The sequence below is a fragment of the Microcebus murinus genome, chromosome 4 (assembly GCF_040939455.1).
Source record: "Microcebus murinus isolate Inina chromosome 4, M.murinus_Inina_mat1.0, whole genome shotgun sequence".
Taxonomy (NCBI): domain Eukaryota; kingdom Metazoa; phylum Chordata; class Mammalia; order Primates; family Cheirogaleidae; genus Microcebus; species Microcebus murinus.
Genome location: NC_134107.1, coordinates 101,274,209 through 101,301,766, shown reverse-complemented (window position 1 = coordinate 101,301,766; position 27,558 = coordinate 101,274,209). Strand labels below are relative to the sequence as shown.

The 27,558-nt window shown below is 43.1% G+C and overlaps 2 protein-coding genes and 1 long non-coding RNA gene across 3 annotated transcripts in view; 2 read left to right on the top strand and 1 right to left on the bottom strand.

Moving 5' to 3' along the window:
• Positions 1 to 27,558, top strand: part of HSPA8 (heat shock protein family A (Hsp70) member 8) — a 146,741-nt gene that overhangs the window by 77,993 nt on the left and 41,190 nt on the right. The window lies entirely within an intron of this gene.
• Positions 1 to 27,558, top strand: part of CLMP (CXADR like cell adhesion molecule) — a 104,298-nt gene that overhangs the window by 40,754 nt on the left and 35,986 nt on the right. The gene's annotated exons all lie outside the window — the stretch shown is intronic.
• LOC105885169 (uncharacterized) lies at positions 7,997 to 27,515 on the bottom strand. The gene is made up of 4 exons (XR_001160517.2): positions 25,258 to 27,515; positions 24,816 to 24,871; positions 12,775 to 12,889; positions 7,997 to 8,699 (listed from the first exon to the last, which is right to left on the bottom strand). It is a non-coding gene; the product is annotated as an uncharacterized LOC105885169 (long non-coding RNA).

Genomic DNA, 27,558 nt, shown 5'->3' with positions numbered 1-27,558 from the left:
CCTTTCTAAAAAGGGCTGATGTTTCAAGAAGAAGCTAAGACATTGGAGCACAACCTAGACGTCAGTCTCTATGGAATACGACATGGGTAGTAAGTTGGCAAAGGAGAAGTCTTGCTCAGATATATTTCTTACTCGTGACCAGCTCCCAGTTGGCTCTGTTCCCACCATAAATGTCAGGGAGGTACGGACAAGGCTTCTAGACTTGGAGTTCTTCAATAGAGGATCTGTTCATCTCTTAGAATGTCTGAAGTCTAGGGGCAAGATCCCCGCTGTGCAAGGAAACAGTCCTAAGCATCCAATATCCTTCCCATCTGCTAAGGTAAGGCAAGAGATGACCTGTGGCTATTGTGAGACAGATGGGAAGTAGAACAGGAGCCAGCTCATTTTATGCACATGTAAATTTAGATGTTCCTATTCATGGGGTCAATTTTTCTCCTCATTCCTTGCCACGAGCAGGCACATCCTTGCATGCTAAGCTTTAAGCTGCTAGAATTGCAGACCCCTGGTGCTCTTTCCTCTCTCTATTCAGATTCCATCCAAATGCCCTTGTGCAGGGTTCATGCAAATCTGTCACAGCATGGCACAGTGAAAACAGCATAAGCTTTGGGGTCAGATGGGCCTGGGTTAAATGCTAGCTTTGAAAGCTACTTAAAAGCTCTGCAACCCTAGACATAACAGCTACACTTATGTAGTACTTGAAATATACCACGTACTATATGCCCTACAGATATTAACGTATTTAATTTTTACCACTAACTCATGAGGCTGTGTACTATCATTATCCCTATTTTATACATGGGGATGCTGGGGTATGGAATGATTAAGTAACTTGTCTCTAGGTGAGAGAGTTGAAACAGTCTGACTCCAAAGCCAACCACTATTCTGTGCTCCCTATAAGGCAAGTTACATTACCGCCATGCATTTCTTTTTTTTTTTTCGAGACAAGAGTCTCACTCTGTTGCCCAGGCTAGAGTGCCGTGGCATCAGCCTAGCTCACAGCAACCCCCGACTCCTGGGCTCAAGGAATCCTCCTGCCTCAGTCTCCCGAGCACCTGGGACTACAGGCATGTGCCACCATGCCCAGCTAATTTTTTTTTCTATATATTTTTAGTTGGTCAATTAATTTCTTTCTATTTTTAGTAGAGACAGGGTCTCGCTCAGGCTGGTTTCGAACTCCTGACCTTGAGCGATCCTCCCGCCTCGGCCTCCCAGAGTGCTAGGATTACAGGCGTGAGCCACCGTGCCCAGCCTACTATGCATTTCTTCAACAACCATCTCCTGAGCACCTACTGTGTACCCAGCACTGCACAAGATGCTAAAGATGCAGGCAGGAAGGACATGGTCCTGACTTTCCAGGCATGACAGCCTAACAGGGGATATGTCACAATACTGAACGCTGGTTGCAGCTGTGCACATAGTTTCATGAGAACACAAAGACAGGACAGTCGAGAGAGGCTCGCTGGAGGGTGTGACCTCTGAGACTTATGGGACCGGTGCAAGGTAGACCATGGTGCCACAGGCAGGATAAAAGGGTAGGGAAGGTTGCTCTAGGTGGAGGAAGTAGTGAGCCCAAAGACAGCTGTGTGACGGTTCACGTGTGGTTTAGGAAGCAGGTCCGAGTAGCTAGAACAGAGCACAGGAATGGAACAGTCACATGGGATGAGGTTGGAGAGCCAGGCAAGGTCACATCCCCAAGGGCCTTTTTACCATACTGCATTTGAAGTCAAACTTGAAAAAAAATGACATTTTAGAAAACAGGTAGTGAATAAATTGGAAAATATAAAACCGAAGGCAAAGAGTCCATCTTGAAGAGGACTCAGGGAAGGTCATTAAGCAGGCAGCAGGGATAGAGAAGGTCAGAGTCAAAGGCATCCAGGAGGCAGAATCTGCAGGGCCAGGGACAGCTGAGCCTAAAGCAAAGGAAGAGAGAGGGACCAAGTGTGGCTCGCAGTCCTGGCTCTGGGAACTAAGTGGGGAATGGCCTCACTCGATCAGCTAAGGCACGCAGGAGGCGCAGCGCGGAGTTTGAGGTGCCTGTGAAACATTCAAGGAGAGCTACTTCAGCTGGATGTGGTGGTTCTTGGGGAAGAAAGAAGTCTGACGGTAAGTCTGGGAGTTATCAGCGTCTAGGTGTGGAGAGACCCTGGGCGTGAAGAGAACACCAGGGACGGGGGACGGGGAATGAAAGAGGGCCAAAGTCAGAACCAGTGTTCACAGGACATGCCCGTGAGGAAGAAGAACCGACGACAGGGAGCAGGAAGGAGGAAATCCTCAAGATGGGGGTGTCAAGAATGAGGATGTGCCACAGAACTGGGGAGTGGGCCTACCTCTACTTGTAGGTGGGTCCCCGTGTCTAACTCCCCACCAGGACTGTGATCTAAGAGCAGGGCTGTGTCTGATTCATCTGATTTCCCCAAACAGCAGGCACTGAATATATAAGAAATAAGGAAATAGTAAGAGCCAATATTTATGGAGTGTGTACGTGTGCCAAGCTCTAAACACTTTGTATGGGCTGGGCGCTCATGCCTGTAATCCCAGCACTTTGGGAGGCCAGGGCAGGAGGATCGCTTGAGCCCAGGAGTTTGAGGTTGCTGTGAGCTGTGATCACGCCCCTGTACTCCAGCCTAGGACAACAAAGCAGAATCCTGTCTCAAAAACAAACAAATAGCGGACAAACAAAATAATCCCATTTTGCATACATAATATCATTTAATCCTCACAACCATGATATTAGGTACATAATCTTTTTTATGGAATATTATTCAGCCTTAAAAGGGAAGGAAACTCTGCAGTATGTGACAACATAGATGAACCTGTGGGCATTATGCTAAGTGAAATAAGCCAGGCACAAAAGGACAAATACTGCATGATTCCACTTACGTGAAGTATTCAAAGTAGTCAAACTCACAGAACAGAGAATAGAATGGTGGTTGCCAAGGACTGTGGGGAGAGGGAAATGGGGAGTTGCCAATCAAAAGGTATAAAGTTTTAGACATGCAAGATGAATCAGCTCTAGAGATTTGCTGTACAGCATTACACCCATGGTCAGCAATAATGTACACTTAAAAATTTAAGAGGGTAGATCTCACAGTATGTGTTCTTAAAAAGTACAACATAATGCAATAAAAAGGTACATTCTCTTTTTATCTGCATTCTATAGATGAGGAAAGTGAGGCGCAGAGAAGTTAAGCAACATGCATGAGGTCACACTGCTCGTCAGTAGTAGGGCTTGATCTCAACTCCAGTGCCCTTGCTTTTAACTACTACATGATGCTGTTCTCCAACCCAATGAAAGATAACAGCTGAATCTATTACCTCTCCCAGGGATATCTGGATTTTAACAGAAAAAAAAAATCGTAAACCTTTATGAATGGCTAGTCTGACAGAATGATAAGCATCGCTATTAGAACCAAGGGGATATAATGCCGGGAGGTGTGCCCAAAAGTCTCTCATCTAAGCAGCCATCGTGGACATAGCCAGCCCTGCCCTGCTCCCAGCCTCTTAGCTCAGTAGTGAGCAGCTGGGAGCTACCTGTGCTGGGCCCAGATGGCGTTTGCTGGTGTCATGGATCTTCCCCTCCAGGGAGGGGTCTACGTGGGAGCAGGAAGGGATATGCAAAGTGACACGCAAAGTGACAGATGTGGGTAAGGCAGTAGGTGCTGACTTCTAGGGCATTCATCAAGCTCACTAAGGCTGGGCGTACAATGCCTTCAGTGTTACAGGGTGAGAAGCACAGCTCACTCAGCACATTAAAACCATCAGCAGAGCCAACCCCGCCCATGGAGTACACATTGGCACTGTCAGTGGTGTGCAAGTAACAGGGGTGTCCTCTTCAGTTTCTGGTGGCCTAGACCTAGTCAGTTACCTTGGGCAGTAGTTTTCAACCAGTGAGTCACAGTTAGTGGATTGGCAGGGAAATGGATCTGAGCACAAAGTTAACCCTTTAGTCACTCTAGAGCGCCATGGTCCAATAGAAAACACAGAAATTGACCAGTCATGGTGGCTCACACCTGTAATCCTAGCACTCTGGGAGGCCGAGGCGGGAGGATCACTCAAGGTCAAGAGTTCAAGACCAGCCTGAGCAAGAGAGAGACCCCATCTCTACTAAAAATAGAAAGAAATTAATTGGTTAACTAAAAATATATAGAAAAAATTAGCCAGGCATGGTGGCACATGCCTGTAGTCCCAGCTACTCAGGAGGCTGAGGCAGGAAGATCGCTTCAGCCCAGGAGTTTGAGGTTGCTGTTAGCTACGCTGATGCCAGGGCACTCTAGCCAAGACAACAGAGTGAAATTCTGTCTCTAAAAAAAAAAAAAAAAAAAAAAGAAAGAAAGAAAGAAAAGAAAACATAGAAATAGAATGCAACCCTCCATGGAATTTAAAATTTTCTAGTAGTCATGTCAAAAAGAGCAAAGAGAAACAGAGGAAATTAATCTCAATGTATTTTTATTTAACCCTAAATATGTAAAATATTCTTTTAACTTGTAATCAATGTAAAAGTACTAACAATATTTTTATTATACCAAGACTTTGAAATTCAGCCCTATGCAGATTTCACTGGGCCTATGCAGGGATGCCGGAGATGGCTTTTTATAATAGTAAGTCTTCAAAATCCAGTGTGTATTTTACATTTATAGTGCATCTCAAGTCCAGTTAGCCACATTTCAAGTGCTCTGTTGCCACATGTGGCTTAGTGGCTAATGCTGTTCTAAAACCTGGAGTCTGAACGGCTGGGGTGTGGGAAGGTCAGGCCCCTGCCGCATAGTCAGCCAGTGTGATGGGGACAATCCAAGGGATAGAGCAGAAAGGGACCCACCAGCTGGTAACCTGAGGTCCGTGTGCAATCAGCTCACAAATCTGCAAGGCAAAGGATATCCCTACACTTTCAAAAACCTCTCAGTCTATTGCTTTGTATGACTTCTTTTCTGCCAGAATGCTCACCTTGATGTCCCATTTTACTCTCATTTTACCAAACACATCATCATTCACAAATATTTATTGAGAATACAATATGTGTGAACTGTGCTAGATACTGGGTCCAATAATTCCTTATGCATTTACATGCACTGCAGATTAGAAAGCTTCACACATAAACCAAAGATATAGGTGTGTTAATTATCTATTGCTCTGTAACAAATGACTTGAAACTGAGCAGCTTAAAACAACACACAATCATGTCATCATTTCTATGGGTCAGGAGTCCAGCTACAGCTTAGATTTTCATAAGGCTGTAGCGGTCAAGGTGTCCCTTGTTCTTATCTGGGGAAGGGCAGGCTTCCCCGCTCATGTGGTTGTTGGAGTTTCTTGTGATTGTCGGGCTGAGAGTTTCAGCTCCTTCCAGATATCCATCAGAGACCACTCACAACAGTTCCCTGTCACATGGCCCTCGCCACAGGCAGTTTACAACATGGCAGCTTTCTGCAAGGTCAGCAGTAGTACTTTTTATTTCTATTTTAAGACAGGGTTTCACTCTAGTGCCCAGGCTAGAGTATAGTGGCATCATCATAGCTCACAGCAACCTCAAACTCCTGGGCTCAAGCAATCCTGCCTCAGCCTCCTGAGTAGTTGGGACAGCAGGTGTGCACCACCGTGCACAGATAATTTTTCTATTTTTTGTAAGCATGGGGGTCTTGCTATTTTGCTCAGGCTGGTCTTGAACTCCTGCCTCAGCCTCCCAGAGTGCTGAGTGTTAGGGTGGAAAGGCTCATGATTCGGGTGAAGAAAGATTTCTGATGCAGAAATTAGGATAAAGTAAAAAAGTTTATTTTATCCTTTAGGACAGAAAGAATGAGAGAGAAAGAGGAGAGAGGGAGAGAGGGAAAGAAGGAGAAAGGAAGAGAGGGAGAGAGAGAGAGAAGATGCCAGGGCGTGGGGGAGGTGGAGAATAGAGCAGGGAGACAGGGTGTGGCATCCCAAAGAAAGAGAAAGGGGTGCCAGCAGTGAGGCCAAGTGACCCACTGATTTTAATGGGGACAAAGAGAGAGAGAGAGAAAAAAAGTGAAGGCTGTCAGTTGATAACAAAAGCAGCAGTAGGCAGATGAATTGCAAGGATGTCGAAGTCCAGGAGTTGGGTTCCTGCCTTTCCTTGGAGAAGAGACTATCACAGAAGCTGTGACTCTGTCCTCAAGATATGGTTGAGGCTTGGAGCTTATTTTCCTGCTGTTTACTCAGGAACTCTGTAAAAGCAGATTCTCAAACAAACAATTTTGAAAGAGAGAGATTTATATCTCTTTTCTGTCCATTTAGCTTCCTTCAGAAGTTGCTCAGAAAAGAACCCCTGCAGGGTGTGTGTTAGGGAGAGAACTCATAAAATCAACCTTTAACCGTTACTGGGGAAATTGTAGAGTAGGTATTTTCCTGTTATTTTTGCAAGGCTGCCCCTTTCACTAAGATTACAGGCATAAGCCACCACGCCCCATCCAACAGGAGTACTTCTAATTCCAGCCTGCTAGGAGGAGTTTTATATAAATTCAACACGAGTGTCAGCCCATCACCTCAGCCGTGTTCTGTTGGTTGGAAGCAAGTCACCTGTCCAGCCCATACTCAAGGGCCTGTGATTACACAAAGGCATGAATACCAGGAGTTGGGGGGCTTGGAAACCACCTTAGGGTATGTCCACCACAGTGACAGTGTCCCTACTTAACAGAGTGGGCAGTGAGGGGCAGGGAGAATGACTAAGGTCCATGGGTTCTGATTCCATGGCCAGTGTCCCTTCTACCACAGACTGACAGTGAAACATGGGTCCCACCCTTAGGCAGCTTGCTGAAAACTTGGGAATGGGAGCTAGAAATAAGGTCACCCAGCCAATTAATTAATTTCTTTCTATTTTTAGTAGAGACAGGGTCTCACTCTTGCTCAGGCTGGTTTCGAACTTCTGACCTTGAGTGATCCTCCTGCCTCAGCCTCCCAGAGTGCTAGGATTACAGGTATGAGCCACCATGCCAGGCCAAAACAGTTTTGATTGTTACAACATAAGGAGGGAGGAGGGTCACGGAGCAGGTGCAACTAGCAAACGGTGCACAGAGGCCAGGGATGCTGCTGTACATCCCAAATGCACAGAAGAGCCCCACAGCAAAGAATTACCTGGTCAGAAACATCAATAGTTCTGAGGCTGAGGAGCCCTGGTGTAGAGTTGGCAGAGAGGAAGAGAGGAAGTCTTTTAGCAAAGGTTGTGTGTGTGTGTGTGTGTGTGTGTGTGTGTTAGCAGGAGATGTAAGCAGGTAGGTGGAGGAACAATAGAAACACCAGCCTGCCACCCCACACTTTAATCTGGAGGCAGATGTGGTGGAAGATCTCTCTCCACCAACTAATGATAACCCATCTTCTGACACATGGGTAGCCAGCAACAACAAACGTAAGAATTCCAAAGTTAGAATCTTAAAATGTTGGCACTGGAAGCATGCTTAGAGAGCTGGTCCAAACCCTTTGTATTACAGGTGTGGAAATTTCTCTCCCTAAAGAGAAGAAATTGATTCTTCAAGGCCATACAGATAGCTCAGTGGCAAAACCAGCTATAGAAACTGGTGCCCCCAATTCAATGGCCAGTCCCATTCTTCTGATTTATTTTTGACATCTAATAGTTCACTACCCTTTTGAACATCTCTTACTCACAGTGGTTCCTACTGAGTTGAAAACTATTCTGTAGCTCAGGGGTTTGCAAACTTTTTCTGTAAAGAACCAGAGAGTAGTTATTTTAGGCTTTGTCGGCCTTACAATTTCTGTCTCACTCGGTTCTGCTGTTGTAGCGTGGAAGTGGCCATAGACCACACATGCATGAATGAGTGTAGCTGTGTTCCAGCGAAATTTATTTATAGCCACTGAATTTAATTTTATATAATTTTCATGTGTCGGAAAACAGTATCTCTTCTTTTAATTCTTTTCAACCATTTGAAAATGTAAAAATTAGGCCGGGCATGCTGACTCGCACCTGTAATCCCAGCATTTTGGGAGACTGAGATAAGAGGATCCTCTGAAGCCAGGAATTTAAGACCAGCCTGAGTGACATAGTGAGACCCCGTCTCTACAAAATAAAAAATAAGTAAAAATGTAAAAATTATTCTTGGCTCTAGGCCATACAAAATGGGGAGGGGGCTGTCGCTGACACGCTACTACACTGATCCCTCCACTTCGCCTCCCCTCCCCCTTTATAATTATAAATCCCATTAGGGAGAAGAAAGATCTCTGCTTTGGAAAAATTTTCAAAACCTCCTAAAAAGTACAATAAATTACAAACGGCACATACAATAAAATCAAGTTTTTGTTCAGTGTAAAGGTTTTATATTTCTATATGTACATACAGGCACACATGTGTACAAAGATCTAGAAGGATATTCATAAAATTGATAACAGCAATTACTTGGGGGAGGGGAGGAGGCTTGAAGGGTCAAGAAAGGCCTTGGAGGGTCTCCATTTGTTTCATAACGAGAATATATTTATGTATTTAGTCCTGTAACTTTTTAAATTTTAAATTAAAAGAATCTCTGTGTATCTCAAACTAGTTTAATAAATTCGCCTCACCACCACAAATAAAATCCATCCCTTCTTGCTGTCTCATCCGAGGGCATCAGAGTCTCCGGGAATCAGAGTCTCCTGTAGCTGGAGAGATCCGGCTGCCGCCTTGCAAGCTCACTTGGAAGCGGAGGCCCCAGGCCCTTGGGGGTTTCTAGACATTTTCTGTTATGTTTTCTTGGGGAAATGCCCTTTCATCAAATTAAAAAACAAAACAAAAACTTACTTCTTTCTGCCAGGATACTGGTGGTCTAGGGCTCTTAGAAGATCTGACTTTGGAAACCCAAAGGACAAAGGGAACATAAAAAGCAGCAGGAGCCTGTCCCCTGGTGTCTGGGTCGCTGCTCTCGAAAACCTCCAGCACATGTGGTTTCAATCACAGCCTGGCGCCTTCCGCCTCCCGCCCGTTGCAGAAGCCCAGCAGTCCGGGGCGCCCGACTGACTTCTTTGTTTGCAAGGAGCTGGGCGCAGCCAGGGTGGCCGCCTTCGGGAGAGGTTTTACACTCGGCCTTCTCCTTTCTATAAAATTCCGGAAATCGCAGGGCAGCCCCAGGCGACAGGCTGCAGGCAGCCTGCTCCTGGGAGCTCAAGATCTCAGGGGACAGCCTAATCCCGAGACCTCTTGGCCAGCAGTGTCCAAAGCAAACACTGAGCAGATGGCCCGAGCGCTGGCCTCTGGTGAAACTGTTTATTCTTAAGAGATGGCCATCACTCCTCTGGGACCCTGCCCACTCCACCAGCCTTTTCTCCTCTTTCACTCCTGGATCTCACCCCTGCTCCTTCTAAATGGGATGCCTCTGAATTTGATACTACTTTGTGAAATTTAAGAAGCATCTGCAAGGAAAATTCAGTATTCTGTTGTAGTTTTCTAGAAGAGATGGGTTGAATGGAAACTGAGATGGGGAACTGGACCCATGAGGTTTACTTACCCAGTTTGGAATGAGGACAAACCCCGTCAAGCCTATGTTGGCAGCTGAGACCAAACATTGTTAGCCAGACCATAAGTGAGATTCCATTTATGGTAAGTTACTAGCTAAGGGTATACTTGGAGCCTACATTTCAGAAGGAATTACTTAAAAGTAATAATCTAGGTTCCAGGCATGAAATGTTTCACTGGAAATACAAACCTACAGAATCATCTTACTTCAAACAATCCAATACCTAGCCTGCACCCCTGAAATATCTATGACAGACACCCCATTCAGGATTTTGATTTTCACTGTGCCCTCTTGACACAGTATTCACTGTCAATACTTGGCCTTGACCATATTTACATATAGTGCATAAGCTCTATGAATCAGGGTTGCTTTTTTTTTTCTTTTGAGAACATCAGCACAAACCTTACGAAGAAGTTTGACAATTTTCTCAGGTATTTTGTTGTTCTGGAGGTGAATAAAGAAAAAGGACAATTTCACAGGATCAAAACCAGTTAATTTGCCTACTGCTGCTCTTGGATTTACTGCAGCTGGTGCCCATGACACCAGGCCCTCCCCTTGCAGTGCTTTTGCCCACTGCTGACCGAGCTCACGTGCTGGAGTGCAAAGCTGAACACGAAAAACCCCTGCTTAAAAACCCCATCGGCTCCTCTTTGCCTATGCACCCTGTATAAACTCTGAGCTCCTTAATATGTTTTATTAAAGAAAAAATCAATCATGATACTTGTTAAAGATAGTAACAAGCTGGGCGGGGTGGCTCACTCCTGTAATCCTAGCACTCTGGGAGGGCGAGGTGGGTGGATCGCTCAAGGTCAGGAGTTCGAAACCAGCCTGAGTAAGAGCGAGACCCCGTCTCTACTAAAAATAGAAATTAATTGGCCAACTAAAAATACATATAGAAAAAGTTAGTCGGGCATGGTGGCACATACTCAGGAGGCTGAGGCAGAAGGATCGCTCGAGCCCAGGAGTTTGAGGTTGCCGTGAGCTAGGCTGACACCACGGCACTCACTCTAGCCCGGGCAACAGAGCGAGACTCTGTCTCAAAAAAAAAAAAGAAAACAGATAGTAAGAAAGACCATTCATGGGGAGTGTAGAAGAGAAAAAAAATCTTTCCCTCCTACCCTTCTAGGTTCTCAGCTGGGCTCTAGTGTCCCTCTGTCCTTGGAGATAAGGACACTCCTTTCCTCCAGCTATAGGGAGGGCACCTCTCACAGGAAGGTCTACTGACCTGCTTTAGGGAAAGGCCAGAGAGACTTTCCTGTACCTGCTGCTTCTCAAATTCCTTCAGCTTAAAATATTCAATATGCCAAAGTGTCATATTTTGGGGTAGCATGTCCTGACCCCCATCAGTGGTGAGTATAATGGCATTTTTTTTTTTTTTTTGAGACAGAGTCTCGCTTTGTCGCCCAGGCTAGAGTGAGTGCCGTGGCGTCAGCCTAGCTCACAGCAACCTCAATCTCCTGGGCTCAAGCGATCCTGCTGCCTCAGCCTCCCGAGTAGCTGGGACTACAGGCATGCGCCACCATGCCCGGCTAATTTTTTCTATATATATTAGTTGGCCAATTAATTTCTTTCTATTTATAGTAGAGATGGGGTCTTGCTCTTGCTCAGGCTGGCTTCAAACTCCTGACCTCGAGCGATCCGCCTGCCTCGGCCTCCCAGAGTGTTAGGATTACAGGCGTGAGCCACGGCGCCCGGCCTATAATGGCATTTTGTAGTAGGGGAGGGAAAAGGGGCCCAACTCCAAATACAATAAGGAAAAGTGGAGATTTATAGCCAAGGAACAGGATAGAAGGGATCAGGATCATAGATAGAAAATTACTAAGAAGTATGGTAATTCTTTGCTAAACTGACCTAACAAGATTTTTACTGAAAGCAGGCCAGCGTGATAAGGATCGAGGGTGATGAGACCAAGGGAGGGGGATTTTCACTAAACTGACTCAGAAGGATTCTTGCTAAAGCTGGAGTAGGCAGGCCAAGACAGAGCCCAAGCTTAGGCCTAGTGGAAAGAAGGACTCAGAGGAGCCTGACTAGAGTCAGGTCAAGGAGAGAGTCTTTGTCTTCATGCGAGCTTTTCCTGATTCTGCCCTATCCTACTTTTCCAGTCATTAGATCCTGATGATTCTAAACTGAAGTCATTGGAAACTTCTCATCTTTCCCTGAACATATCTCCAGGTCATTCCAACAACTCTAGAATTCCTTAGTGGGCAATTATAACCTCAGAGCACAGAGAAATTTAAAAAAACCTGAGGAAACTATTATTCAGGAAGTAGCCATCTCCTCACAGACCCTCCAGACAGCTTTCTGTATGTGACGGTTGCCCAAAGTTTTCATTCCCTTGCCGGTCCCCTTATTAGGGCTGCTGCCCACTCACTAGCAGTGTGCCCTGTCTGAATCAGCCTGGAGGAAGATGGAAATCATATCTATCTTTGCAATCTGCTCCAAAAAAGCACTATTTGTGGTAGCAGAGGTCCTGCCTCAGCACTTGGGTTCCTTTCTGCTCCTTCCTTAGAGGTTTCCTGCGTATTTGTGCCCCTCCCCCAGGGCTGTTACTTTCTGTTCACTATTGTACTCCTTACTATGACAGCTAAGATATACTTCATACCACGCGCTTTAAAACAAGTGTCATTGTATTTCATCCTTACACCAGCTATGTGAAAAGGTACTATTGATACTAATATGCTTGTTTTACAGATGATAAACTAGGTTTAGAAAAGTTAAGGATCTTATTTAAGGCCAACACAGTAAACTGGAGTCAGGACTCTAATTTGACCCAAGCCAGCTCAGGTAATCATTGTGTTTTCAAATCTAGTATTTTAAGAACTCAGAAAAGGTTAGTTTTGGACTTCCTTATTTTTTGTTATTGTTCGTTTGTTTGTTTTGTTTTGCTCCTAATCTTAAATACATAAAATTAAACTAAGAGGAGTTAAAAATTCCCTCCAAGACCCAAAATATTCTTTTCCATAATTTAATTTTTTTCTAAACTCTGTGGCTACCCGGAAATATTTCTCAATGGAACTGATGGGGCAAGTGAAATTTCTGTGCCCTTTGTATTTGAGGGAAGAGAACAATGATCTCAAACGCAATGGTCAAAATATTTTGGGGGAAGGAAAAAAAACCATCACTTAAATCCTATTTTGGAATGACGGATATTATTTTTGAAAGCCATTTAGGGAAGAAAAACAAAGATCTTGCCATACATTTTTTATGCTGTGTGTGAATATCATACAAATGTGTACCATGATGATATTTAGAAGTAACTTGCAATGGAGTTTTAGATTTGTGAACTACATTTTTTTTTTCTGGCTGTTTTCAACAGCTCAACCCTTACCATTGCAGGATCTTGTTCTACATGCCCGTTCATTGTGCAGGATACAGGCATGACGGCTCACGATGGTGCCTGCAGGGAAGGTGGGCTTCTTTCCATCGGAGTGAACACGCCATTTCTGTAAAAGGAAAGGGTGATGACATTTTTATTCTCCCTCCTGACCTGTTTAAACACCATCCAGCTCACACCATTTTTCTTAATTCACACTGCTTGGATGATGAATAATTTTTCTTCCTTTTTAATTTTACCAAACCCTGCCCAGAGAGCAGGGCAAAGCTCCTGAGCCTCAATGCCCCTGGTGCTACCTCCCAGCACCTCCCAGGGAGCTCTGAGAGCCCCTGGTGGCTGTGAGTGAAGATGGTGGAAACTGATCTTTGTCCATACAAGGCCCAGTTTGAGGCCCCTGGGCACTCGCTTGTATAGTCCTCAAGAGTCTCGTATTTCTGAGAGATGAATACCGTCCAGTGTTCCCCAGCCTTGACCTTAGTTTTCTTTACCTCCTTTTCCCTTTCATACTTTTACACTTTCTCACCATCTGCATTCCTATGAAGAGAGGATTCCACCCAATCCTGCTGTAACATGCTCTTTTCTGGGTGTGGGCAGAGTCTTCCCTGCGGCTTAGTGGTTTTGAATGCTAAACAGAGCAGGAGACAAAATTCAATCCTTGGCTCTGCTAAGTTATATTTATTTCTCTAGTATTTCAGGCCTGGAGCTTCCAAAGAGAAAAAAATGTGTGTTTTGATAAAAAGGAAGGGGTGGGTGGATTAGATGTGAAAGTTAACACAGTTTCTGGAAGGAAAACCAGTGCCCCAGGAGTCCACAGGCCTGGGTTCTAGTTCCTCCTTTGCCATTGCCTTGCATAAATGTCACTTGACACTAGGCTGCCTCATTTATAAGGTACAGTGGTGAGATGAGGGGTAGTCCTGAACAATGTTTAGGAGCACAAATTCCAAAACAGATTTCAATTCAAACACTGGCTGTGCCATTTACTAGCTGTATTTCTGTAGGGAATTTATTTGACTTCTCTGAGCCTCAGTTTCATCATCTGTAAAATGGAAATAAAAACTGGACATATTTTATAGGGTTGTAAGGATTAAATAAGACAATATTCATAGAGCTTAGTGGGTACTCAATGAAATGAGCTATTAGCATAAAAGTTCCACAAGGTTCTTCTCATCTCTGTACATTTTAAAGATTCAATTTGAAAAAAAAGGTCAAATTAGTTGTTTGACATTATATTGATTTTGTTATTTTTTTAAAAAATAAGTCCCCTTTTTCCTGGTTTGCCGAGCTTTTTTTTTTTAACCATGAGTGGGTGTTGAATTTAAAGTCTTTTTCTTCATCTGCTGAAATGATATTGCTTTTCTCTTTTATTCTATAAATATGAGGAATTACAATGACTGACTTTTTTTTTACTCTTCCCTTGTTTTTTGAGACAGAATCTCACTCCGTTGCTCGGGCTAGAGTGCCATGGCGTCAGCCTAACTCACAAGAACCTCAGACTCCTGGGCTCAGGCCATAATGACTGATTTTTTTGATGTTAAACCAACCTTGCACACTTGGTCTGACACATTATTCTTTATATGTATCAGTTGATTTGCTTTTGTTAAGGGATGATTACATCTATATTCATGAGGCATATTGGTCTGTGGTTTTCTTTTGTGTGTGTGTGTGATACCTTTATCTGGGTTTTGGGATCAGAGTAATACTGATAAAATGTACAAGGACGTGCTCCCTCCTTCTCTACTTTCTGAAAGAGTTTGGGTAGAGTGGCAATTATTTCTCCTCTCTGGGAAGGTTCAGTTCTGGTTTTTAAATGTGAAAGAGGCCCTAGGCCCGCCTCCTCCACACAATCTGTCTTATTTAGCAATATGGAAAAGAAGGAATTATAGCAAGAAGTGGAACAGTCTAAAGATACAGGTCAAAAGGGGCTTGAATAAATTAAAGAAAAGCTGAAAAAGGAAGAATTATTCCACTATAATTCAAACAATATAACTGTGGGATATTAAGAAATCAAAATATATTTAAAGATGGAATTACAGTTCATAGTTTCCTGTACTTTTCCTTTAGAGCATTTATCACACTTATACATTTAATTATTTAATTATATTTATCATGTTTAATATAATTACTTGCAATTAAGTATTTTTCTTTTATTTCTATGAGTTGTCTTTGTATAATTATAAGCTTCATGAGGGAAGAGACTAATTGTGTTTTTCTTACTGTTATCTTCATAAACTTGGGCTCAAGTGTAGCAAGATGATAAATGAATAGATGAATGAATAAATTATCTAATGTTTTTAGATGAGCTTTTCAGAGAATTTGCAGGTCCCTCTGAAAAATGAATTCAACTTCCATTCATTGAGTACCTATTTGGTGACAAGCATTGTAAAAATACAAAGATGGATAAGAAAGATGTCTCTTCCTAGGGAGTTTGATGTGGACTCAAGAAAAGATGGGAAAATATATATAGGCACAATGAAATATAAGAACCATTATAGAAATATCTACAGTAGAGTATTATGGGAAAATGGATTTAAAAAAATTAATTCAGCCAGGCATGGTGGCTTATGCCTGTAATCCTAGCGCTTTGGGATCCCTAGAGTCCAGGACTGTGAGGCCAGGCTGAGCAACACAGGGAGACCCCGTCTCTACAAAAAATAGAAAAATTAGCCGGGCATGGTGGCATGTACCTGTAGTCCCAGCTATTCTGGAGGCTGAGGCAGGAGGATTGGTTGAGCCTGGGATTTGAGGTTGCAGTGAGCTATGATGATGCCACTGCACTCTCCTCTGTGCGAATGAACAAGATTCTATCTCAAAGAAAACAAAAAAAATATGAATTTTGTATTCTACTCTAAATATATTTTTTAAATACAGAGCATTGTTTTCAATTACTTATATTTTGTACAATGACACTCCAAGGAAATATTGATTACATAATTATTCTAGAACTCTATGTGGCTCTGTCATGCTGCCTGGGCCCCCCAGGGACATGAGCACACCTTTTTTGAGGACAGGCCGGGCGTGGTGACTCACAGCTGTAATCCTAGAACTCTGGGAGTCCAAGGTGAGCGGATCGTTTGAGTTCAGGAGTTCGAGACCAGCCTGAGCAAGAGCAAGACCCCATCTCTACTAAAAATAGAAAGAAATTAATTGGACAACTAAAAATATATAGAAAATATTAGCCGGGCATGGTGGCACATGCCTGTAGTCCCAGCTACTCGGGAGGCTGAGGCAGGAGGATTGCTTGAGCCCAGGAGTTTGAGGTTGCTGTGAGCTAGGCTGATGCCACAGCACTCTAGCCCGGACAACAGAGTGAGATTATTTCTCAAAAAAAAAAAAAAGAGGCCGGGCGCGATGGCTCACACCTGTAATCCTAGCACTCTGGGAGGCCGAGGCAGGCGGATTGCTCGAGGTCAGGAGTTCGAAACCAGCCTGAGCAAGAGCGAGACCCCATCTCTACTATAAATAGAAAGAAATTAATTGGCAAACTAACATATATAGAAAAAAACAGCCGGGCATGGTGGTGCATGCCTGTAGTCCCAGCTACTCGGGAGGCTGAGGCAGCAGGATTGCTTGAGCCCAGGAGTTTGAGGTTGCTGTGAGCTAGACTGACGCCACGGCACTCACTCTAGCCTGGGCAACAAAGCGAGACTGTCTCAAAAAAAAAAGAGAGAGAAGGACAAAATAAGAATATCCATTTTTTCAATGCTTTATCCTTATGCCTTAAACAGTGCCTAAAACATTGCAGGTGCTCAATAAGTATTTATTAAATAAATGAATAATAGACATGAAATGATATGATGTGGCCAGATATTCTAAAAAGTGATATGAGCAAGTGGCTGTTAGATTATGGCAGAGGCACAACCCTTGGGGGGTTGGGTGGGGGGATTTGGCCCTTCCTGTTTCTGCTGTCAGATAGGCCTATATGCTGAATGAAATATAGCCAGTCCCTTTTTATCTTAATCTGCTCACTGTGACACCACAGCCTGGAGATTTAAGAGGGGCAGAAATAGTCTACCTGCCTCTAGATTAATCCTCAAAGAATGGTAAACCAGTCAGCTGGGAAAACTGTAGATAAAACAGAGACTTATTGCTAAACTAAAAATAACAACACCAAAAAATTAGAGTTTAGGCCGGGCTTTGTGGCTCATGCCTGTAATCCCAGCAATTTGGGAGGCCAAGGTGGGAGGACTGCTTGAGGCCAGGAGTTTGAGACCAGTCTGAGCAACACAGTGAGACCCTGTCTCTTAAGAAAAAAAAAAAATTATGCATTCCCTATTTTTAGTGTAAAAAAAAAAAAAAAAAAAAAAAAGAAAAAAAAAATTAGAGCTGTAGAGCTGTTCCCTAAGGGCCAGGGCCAGTTCCTAATAGTATTTATCTAGAAGCTTCCCTCTCCTAAATCTCCCCTCAAATGAATCGCTCCCTCCTCTCTGCTCCTTTTCTCTTTCCTTCACAATCCAACCTTGAGTGATCAGTTCCTTCGCTGACTTTCATCCTTCATCGCTGCCATCTCCTCTGAGCCGCTGTGCGAGTGCCAGTTCGTGCTGTCTTGCAGTATCCGCTAGTTCTTCTGTATGCCGTACTACTACACTGGGTGCTCCGTGGGGGCAAGAATCAGGAGCTGCGTGTGAATCCCACTCTCATACCTCCCACAGACTCCCTGTACAATGCTGGGACATGATCATGGTCAAGGCACTGTTCACTGGTTGATACAGGAACCAGCAGTCTAGGAAATCTGCCTGCGTGGCCCCTGCACCTCCTCACAAGGCTGTCTACCAGCTTCTCATGAACAAGCGTCTCCAGACCTCTGCTCGAGTCCTACAGAGTTCATGCCCCCAGAAGGCTCACAGCTGGAGGCCAATGTGATATGCCTGGAAAAGCTGATTCCAGTACTAAAAACCATAGTGGCTTTTAAAGAGACCACAGAGAAAATGAAAGATTTAAGCAAATATTTGCCCTAAGAAGGCCTCAGTCTCTGGTAAGATTTCCAATCTGCAAATGCAGCAAAGAGATGAGGGTGGAGAGCTCTGCTGGGCAGAACAGGGAGTCATTTATACCGGGCATGATGGCTTCATGCCGAGGATTTCTGTACTTCTTTAATGTGTTCTGAAAACCTTGCTTCATTTTCCCTAGTCTGAACCAAAATATCCCAAATTCAGCATGCCTGGTGAACAGAAAGAAAGAAAGGAAGGAGGGAAGGAGGGAAAGGAGGGAGGGGAAAAAGTAAGAAAAAAACAAGACATTAAAAACACCATCCACCTTAGATAATTAAGCATTTGGGTGATTTCTTGTTCTTCACCACCCCTCTACTGCAAGCATGGAGTCCCCCAGGTCTGCAGGAAGGGAGGTCAGCCAGAACCAGTTTGCTGCTCTGGCAAAAATGCAAAGATCATCTGGAAGACAAGCCCCTGAGAAGGCAAACTCAAGCCTCACAGATCATTTGAGTAAATACATGAGTGACTGAATGAATAAATGAGTGTGAAGCAGCCATTTGAGTCATTTGGGTGTGGGTGAGCTACAGGAAGAAAGTAAAGTGAAGGGAGATTACTTGGCATTACAAATTCTCCCTTGCTGAGACTTGACATTTTCTGTAGGAATATATGCTGGGTGTAGGGAGCCAAACTGCAATGCTAGGGTCTATTCTTGCCAGCTTAGTGTGAGAAGCTGAAGTCTGGTTAGGCCTGTTTATCTGCATACCATCATAAAGCAGCACGCAGATCAATGTCCAGGTTTTGAATTGCCCTTATCTGTCTCTGAGAGAGAAGCTCCAAGGCTTTCCTTGTGAAGCACGAACTAAGTCTAATTATAGTTCTGCTCAAATACTTGATGTTAAAAGCATATTAAAGCTTATTGTAGCTTTTAAGAACTTACCTAATACACTATTTATATATTTATTTATTTTGAGACAGAGTCTAGCCCTGTTGCCCCGGCTAGGTGCTGTGGAGTCAGCCTAGCTCACAGCAACCTCAAACTCCAGGTCTCAGGTGATCCTGCTGCCTCAGCCTCCCGAGTAGCTGGGACTACAGGCACGTGCCACCTTGCCCGGCTAATTTTTTCTATTTTTGGTAGAGATGAGGTCTCGCTCTTGTTCAGGCTGGCCTCGAACTCCTGAGCTCAAATGATCTGCCCGCCTCTGCCTCCCAGAGTGCTTACACTAATTATTTTAAGTCATTTTAAAAGAGTCTGTATTGGCCAGATGCCATTACACGCTCACACCTGTAATCCCAGTACTTTGGTGTTTCTTTTTTTCTTTTTTTTTTTTTTTTTGGTAATCCCAGTACTTTGGGAGGCTGAGGCAGGAGGATTGCTTGAGGCCAGGAGTTCAAGACCAGTCTGAGTAACATAGCAATACTCTATCACTACCAAAAATTAAAAGTTAACCAGGCATGGTGGCACATGCTTGTAGTCCCAGCTACTCAGGAGGCTGAAGTAGGAGGATCATTTGAACCCAGGAAGGAGTCAGAGGCTACAATGAGCTGTGATAGCACCACTCCAGCCTGGGTGACAGAGCAAGACTCTGTCTCAAAAATAAATAAATAAATAAATAAAAATACAGAGAATCTGTGCAAATGAATGGTATGATACATATGGCCAACTTTCCACAAACATATCCATAATATATTCCAAACATATATATATCACTTAGCACATAGAAACTGTTACATTATAAGCATTTTATAATTTTCAGAGTGTTATCAGATAAACTAACATTAAGCTACAGTTCCCACTTATTCTACATAATAAAACTCACAATATGTATGAAAAGGAATTGTGAAATCTGGAAAGTGCAAACATCAAAGTGGTCATATCAAGCTTATTATTTCATTTCTATAAAACAGAAAGAAATCATGTCATATAATCCTGCGGTCCCCAATCCCTGGGTGGGGACCACTACCAGTTGGCAGCCTGTTAGGGACTAGGCCAAAGAGCTGCACTGCAAGCTAGTGACGCTTCAGCTGTATTTGCAGCCACTCCCCCTCACTTGCATCACCGCCTGAGCTCTGCCTCCCCCCCACCATACCCCCCCAGCCCCCAGCCCCCAGCCCCATGGAAAAATTGTCTTCCACAAAACTGGTCACTGGTCTGGTCTGATGCCAAAAAGGTTGAGGAATGCTGACATAATCTACTTTTAAGGAATGTGTGGTTACCAAAAAACTAATGAATTGTTAAAGTATTTTAAATTCTGTAAGATGATAATGATAATCATTGTGGGCAGGGTGGCAAAGGAAGTATATGTATGATTTTTAAAGTTCTTATTAAAGTATGTGGTATAATTAGTAGCCTCTAATATTGCACCTAATGATTCCTGTCTCCTGGTATCCGCTCTTCTTGAGTGTGGTCTGCAAAGATTGCATTGCTTATGACAAGCAGAATGTGGCAGTGGTGACAAGATTTCTCTCCTGAATTCCCATCTTGGGCACTTTCTTGTATTATTTTTTATATTACTCACTGTGGGGAAGCCAACTGCCATGCGGTGAGGTCCTGGAGAGAGGTCCATGTGGTGAGGGACTGAGACCTTCCAGCAACCTCATGAGTGAGCTTAGAGGGTCTCTCTTCTGAGACCACAACCCCAGGCAACAGTTTGGACCTCATGAGAGACCCTGAGTCAGAGCTACCCAGCTAACTCATGCCCAGATTCCTGACCTACAGAAACTATGAGTTAACATGTTTGTTGTTTTGAGTTGCTAAGTTTTGGGACAATTTGTTATGAGCAATAGACAATACAAAGTATAATATACATATAGAAAAATGCACAATCCTAACTGTATAGCTTAATGCATTCCACAAAATGAACACACCCAAGTAACAAGTAACACCCTCCTCTAAGACTAACCACCACACTGTCAGCCACACAGTTTTTTCTGTGTCTGTACCTTATATAATCAGAATCATATAGAATGTGCTCTTTTGCGTCTACCTTCTTTTGATCAGCCTTACAGTCATTATGTTTAGTTTTTGAAAGCCTACTCTAAAATGTCACTGTTTAATCACAATATTTAATCTATTCCAAATAACAGTAAAGAAGAGTGTGAGCTTATATATACATAAAAAATGGGAGCCTAAGTAAAGAAAGACTGGAAAACATTGCTGTATATGACCAAACATGGAAAAGAAGACGATGAAAAGCTTTGAGGGGATTCTAGAGCAATACATTTTTTGTTAGCTATGTATGCTGAGAGGCAGTGTAATATACTGTTCAGGGTATAGGTCTTAGAGTTAAAATGGCTAAATTAGAACCATGGCTCAACTCCTAACCGTGTGATCTTGGGCAAATTAATCTCTCTGCATTTCAATGTCGGCCTGTACCTTGCAGGATTACTGGGAAGATGAAAAATGGAAATGAATATAAATCAAGTGGCAGTGCTTTGTACATAATAAGTGCTTAAAAATTATTATCTGTTATTAAGAAATGTTTTATTTGGGAGTTTAAAAATATATAGGATGGCAAATTTGTGTTATCTGTCATTTTTATCATGTAGGAGGTAATTTTTTCCTGTGAGTAGAAAATGCAGCTCCTTCAATTCTTTCTGTTTGGTGGTTCATGGCTCTTCTGTACCTTCCCAGAGAGAGTGAATGAAAGGGGCAGAGATGAAGTTCAAACCAGTTATCTTCCCTTTGTTATTAGCTATGATAGGAAGGTGGCGGCGGGGATAAAAAAGTCAAAGGCTGAATTGAGGCTTTGATTTATCAGCAGATTTCAATTATCAACATGATTTCAATTCTTCATTGCCATGGATCCCTAACAATTGACTATTGTCCCCTTGCTAGTAAGTCTGTGTCTATTTTTAAATTTCACCTCTGTTCAAATCTCTCTGCTGAAGGTAATAAAAGATTTAGGTTTAGAAAGCGACTTAGCGGTTGGAATAAGACAGGCTATAAATAGATGTGTCAATGAAATAGGTTAGCGAGGGATCTTGTTCTCTGCGGTCTCCAAATCAAAGGCACACATTCTTGTCTGATCTGTGTACTGGCACAGGCATGCTTGCAGGGGTCTCTGGACAGGTGTATGTATGTATGTATGTTCCTGCATGTGTAAATAGGAATATATGCATGGAACATATATGAGCATATTACTGAGGACAGAGAGATACCTGCTGTATTTCTGAATGGTGGAGTGATCTTTGTGAACCAGGTCAGTATCCTTCCCTGCCAATTATTCCTGGAGAAATCAGCATAAAATGTTACTCCCAGATAGTCAACTCCTAGTCTGTAGGACAGCGGCATAGCTCACATGCTGAGTTTATGATATTATTGACCATCCTCTTTCCAATCACCAGACTTTGAGAACTTGTCGGATGAAGGGTGCATGGTGATGTTCCATTCTGCCAAATGCTGAGGTCAGCTTGGCAAATGGTTTGCTAAGCAGTGAGGCTGCCATCCACAGTCTAGGATGTCATTTCCTACCATGTATAGCTGCTAAAATTCCAACCTATTCTTCAAGGCCTAGTGTAAATATTTCCTATTCTGTGAAATCATCTCTGATCAACTTAATGATATTCTCTGAATTCCTGGAACACTCTCTGAGCCTCACACAATATTGCTGACACATTGCTTTGAACTGGGGTTGTTGGGTGCCTGCTTTCTTTCTCTGTTAGACTGGGATCTCTTCATAGACAAAAGACAATGTCATTCATCTCTGTATCTCCAGCAACACCTAGTATGGTGATAGTAGGGCTGCTCATATTTGTTGAACAAATGTGCACTCCTGGTTACTCCCCTCTGGGTGCCAACTATTTTGTTAATGTTCTTGTTAATTTGTGGCACCCAGAGTTTGAAGCATTAGGGATAAGGTGTTTAAGGAAATGTGGAAATCAGTATCCCTGAATAGGAGACTAACAGACCTGTCAGGATCTTAGAACAGTTTGCTATGATTTCAGATTCCTAGTGATAATAAGAGAATATGAATAATTTGATATGTTTCAGTAGACTAGTTTTCAGTATGAAATTGGCCTGAAGGCAAGAAAATGACTTCTGTAGACCTGCCCAAACTTGAGATTCTAGATTACATATAGCCAGACCATTCCAGCATTCAGTAAGTTACTAAAACAAAGACTAAACTTCAAGATTGAAAGAGCCTTAAGAGTACTTTTGCTGATTCCTTAGACTCCCTAAACCATCTGGGACAGATTTTTGTTCATTCCCTCCTAGTCTTTTCTAATTAACTCCCTAGAAAAAATACTTCACAGCATCTGACAAATTGATTTGTTTCATAATAAATTCTACAATTAAAATAAGTTTTTTGGTCTAGACAAAGTAAATATCTGTTTCAGTCAGAATAAATTAAAACAGTGACCTTAAGTTATTCAAAGTTATTAAAATAGACTATGTTTATATTTCTTGGACAAAGTTTCTCTCAAGTGCCTGATCATATTTTCTAAGAGTTCCATTTTTTCCATGGGTCCTTGAACATTAAATGCACATGGCTGGAAATTTATCACATAACCACAAATGGCAATGGAGTACTTATCAAGCTTAAATCCAAGGTAGTCTGTAAATCTGTGTCAATTATAATCCTTGTTACTAATAAGAACTATCTTAAAGGTTAGGCATGGCTAATCCTCCCTAAGTAAATTCTGCCCTCTTGTGGATTAAAACAGCACCAGCTAGGAAAGAAATGGTCGCATGGGCTAGTTCCTTTCAGTTCTTTCAAAGAACCCTTCAACAAGCTTTGAAAGTCATGTTAACTGGAACAAAACTAGACCCTTTGTATAAATTGTATAAGAGCTCGCTGATGGTGACAAAATACATTGGCAGACGAGTATACATTTGTATTTTATACTTTGGCACACATTCAACTAGGACAGTGCCTTCAATATACTAAGCACTTAATAATTATTTCACAGAATATTACAGTTAGAAAATATTTTAAATACTGGGTTCATCATTCACATATAAGGATCCCTTTTCAGCCCCTGATATACCCTCACTTGAATGACTCCAGTAATGGAAAAGTCAGTAAACAACAGGGCTCATTCTCCTATCAGACAAGACTGTTACAAAGTCCAACAACATTAAACCCAAATGGCATTAAGTCTTTTGTAAGAAAATCACATAATTGAAGAACTAGAAAGAAGTATTGGAGATCTCCCACTCTGTTATTTCATGGTTGAATCTGTTATGGCATCTAGACCTAATTCTGGCCCCCAATGCAACAGAACCCAGGAAGCCTATTACTTGTTCTGTAGCCTTTTAAGTGTTGGAAGGTAGCTACCATGCTGCCTTAGTCTTCCATGCCCCTAACTTATTTATCTTACCTTAGTCTTCCATGCCCCTAATTTATTTATCTATAGCTGCATCAACTGTTCCTCATATGACATGTTTTTCAGACCCCATTGTTTCCTGGTCACAGCCCTCTGAATGCCAACTTTTTTGTCCATGTCCCTCCCAGTTTTCAGCATCTAGAACTGAACACAGATGCTCTGGCTTTGCTAAATTGGCTACCATACAATAGAATGGAGTAACTCCCCATGTTTGGAACAGCAAACCTCCACGAATGCAGCCATGTCACCCTAGTGGTCAATGTAAATCTTGTAGCATCCCCCAGGTCTTCCAGGCCTTCCCCACCCTGTACTTGTGTCTAGCTGGAATTTTGAACATTTGTCTCTATTAAATTTCTTCTTGCTTTTGGCTCAAGATCCCAGCTAGCAAGATAATTATATATCTCCAATGCCTCCAATCAGATTAGCTCTGCTACCCAGCTCTGTGCCATCTACATTTACAAACATGATCTGTGTGTTTCCTACCCGCCATTTTCAAGGCAAAGACAATGACCTTTGTTGTGAGAAAGAAAAGAAGAATGAATATTGGAGGTGGGGTATGTCTCCACAGGGCCACGCACTAGCCCCATGAGCCATGTGGCCACAGCTGTGTGGTCCTCGGTTTTCTCTCCTCTAAAAGAGAGTGGACAGCATTATTTACTTTGGTCTTGGGGCTCACATTAGATGATGCATGTGAATGACTGAATTAATTGTTCATTGTTAATACAAAGTGTCATTAACTACCACTTTTGAAGGATTTGAGGGAAGAGAGACTGTTCTCACCTTTGTATTCCCAGCACCATCCATATCTGATAGGTGAAGAGCTCAATGCTCTTGATCTATAAAATGAGAGAAGTCAATTAGAAAATTTCCAAAGTCTCACTGATTTTTTTGACTGACATTTGATGATTCTGACTTTCTTGAGGCTTTCTCAAATATTCCGTGTAAAGTAAAGCACAGGAAAAATCTCTTCCCATTCAGGTTAAGTGAACAGTTGACTACAGCAGGTCTACTGAGAAAAGTACAATCACCAAGTGGAAAGAGGTGCTGCCACACCTCAGTTGTCATTAGTGGGTGCTCTGCTGTAATGACACAGTGTGCATGGCACAGCTCCTACCCCTGGCATCAGACAGCAACCTTCTATGGCTCTCTAACTTTGTTACTTGTGAACTTCGTGTCTGTACAGCCTGGGAAAAAACAACTCACTTGTAAAAAATGAACCCACCTGTTCCCAACCTCTGCACCAAGCACTGTGGCTTCATCTAGATGGGGCCTTGGGAAATGCTGAGTTCCTGTGCTGAGGGTCTGATCTTTGGGGAGAATGAGCACGTGGACTTAGGGGCAACTTGTGCCATGTAGACTTTCAGTAAGTATTTGAGAAGTGGAAGAATTCTCTGTTAGAGAAAAAAGAGCAAAATAGACTTTTTTAAATGCAGCATCCTAGTTTCTGTTAAAAGTTAACCCTGCCCCATCTCTTTGAAGAAGGTCTTAAAAGTTCAGGAGAATCTTTAATAAAATTTAATCTTTAATACCATTTAGAGAATAAAACCTCAAACCAATCTTAACTGAATGTAAGCAGCAGTCATCTGAGAAAAAGCCCTCCCTGCTAGCACAGAGAAGCAGGGAAAGGGAACTAACGTTTTAGGGGGAGAGTCCCACGTGCCTTTACTGGGCTAAGTGCTTTGCCTCAGTGTCTTGTTTAATTCCCACTTTGTAGATGAGAACACTACAGAAATTCTCTCAAGCCCCCAAAGGTCGTTTGTGAAGTGCTCCAGTTGGACGCGAAAGCCCCCACTTGGGGAGAGCCTGCAGCTTCCAGGAAGAAATTCTGCATGTGCGCAGGGGACAGTCCTTACCCCTGCCACCAGCCAGCTCCTTCTCTACAGTTAGATGCTGCAAGAAGATCCCCGCATGGAGACTACTCCCTCACTTGCAGTTCTGCCGCTGATTAGTTTTATGACTTGACATTTCAGTTCTCTGGCCGCAATGTTCTCGTTAAGTTAAATCGATGATCTCTAGGGTCTTTCTTAACAAGGATTACTCCTTCAGTGCCCGCACAATCCAAGGCTAGCCACAGGGTGGCTGGAGTGCCCCTTCCCTCTCACCCAGCAGATGGCAGACATTCTCAGCAGCCCCCATGAGCACTGCCTTGCCTTGGAGTTTGCCTTGGAGTTAAAGACAGAGCCCAGGCCCCTGTCCCCTTAGGTAAGTTAAAAAAAAAGTATGGAAGGATCTTAGCAATCTGCAGGAGTCCTGGTGGCCTCCTGGGTCTAAGGAACTGAGGTTCAGGGAAGACTAAAGGTACGTGGGCTCTGATCTCGTGGCTCCCTGCCTGGTGAAGCCATTTGTATTCACTGAGGGGCTCCTCCCTGCACTGCTCTATTTAATTCTGGGTATGGTATAAATAGAACTTGGCATGCTGTCAAAGCACACCACCCACCACTATGTTCCGGTCCTTTTGGGACATCAACCAAATCTGAGCCTTTGATTCCCTCTAGTGGCTTAAATCAGCAACTTGCATAGCTGATTCTTTGCATTTATTTATTGAATTTACTGTCTACACTAAATTGGTGCTAAGTTCTCCAGCTTTGCCTGGAGTGCAGGGCACTGGTTTCATTAGAGCATTTTTGTGTCCAGTGGAAAGCCAGGGGTCGAAGCCAGAGCTCCTTCTCACAAGCTTAGCTTAGTAGAGTGCAAACTGGTGCATTTCTCAGTTGCTCTATAGCTGCTTTATAGAGATTGAAGGAGAATGGGTTACTATATGAGTTATTTCTACCACTAAATGAGCTGTAGGACCTTGGGCCAACTCTTACTCAAGGCCTCAGTTTGCTCCTTGGTAAAATGGGTGCATGGGCTAGATTCAAATCAATTCAACAATTCAACAATATTAATTGAACACCTGTAGTGTGTGAGACCCTGGGCTGCTATGGGAAGGCAGTGATGAATGGGACTTAATCTCAAGGAACTTACAAGATAATGGAAGAACCAGATATCCTGGAAGCCACATAACACAGGGCACAAACTCTGAACTCTGCAGTGAAACATACTTGGGGCAAGCCTGATCTGTCACTTCTTAGCTATGTGACCTCGGGCAAGTTGGTAACCTCGGCTTGAGTTTCAAATAAATTTGGATGATAATCTTTTCTTCATAGGGTTGAGTACTCCGTGTAGAACCAAACCATAGGAAGTGCTCATTAAATGGTGGCCACTTTTGGCTGGACGATGTGGCTCACACCTGTAATCCCTGCACTTTGGGAGGCCGAGACAGGAGAACTGCTTGAGGCCAGGAGTTTGAGACCAGCCTGGGCAATATAGCAAGATCCCATCTCTACAAAAAATTTAAAAATTAGCTAGCATGGTTGTGCACACCTGTAGCCCTAGCTTCTTGGGAGGCTGAGGCGGAAAGGTCCCTTGAGCCCAGGAGTTCAAGGCTTCAGTGAGCTATGATTGTGTCACTGCATTCCAACCTGGGTGACAGATGTCTCAAAAAAAAAAAAAAAGAAAGAAAAAGAAAAAGAAAAAAAGT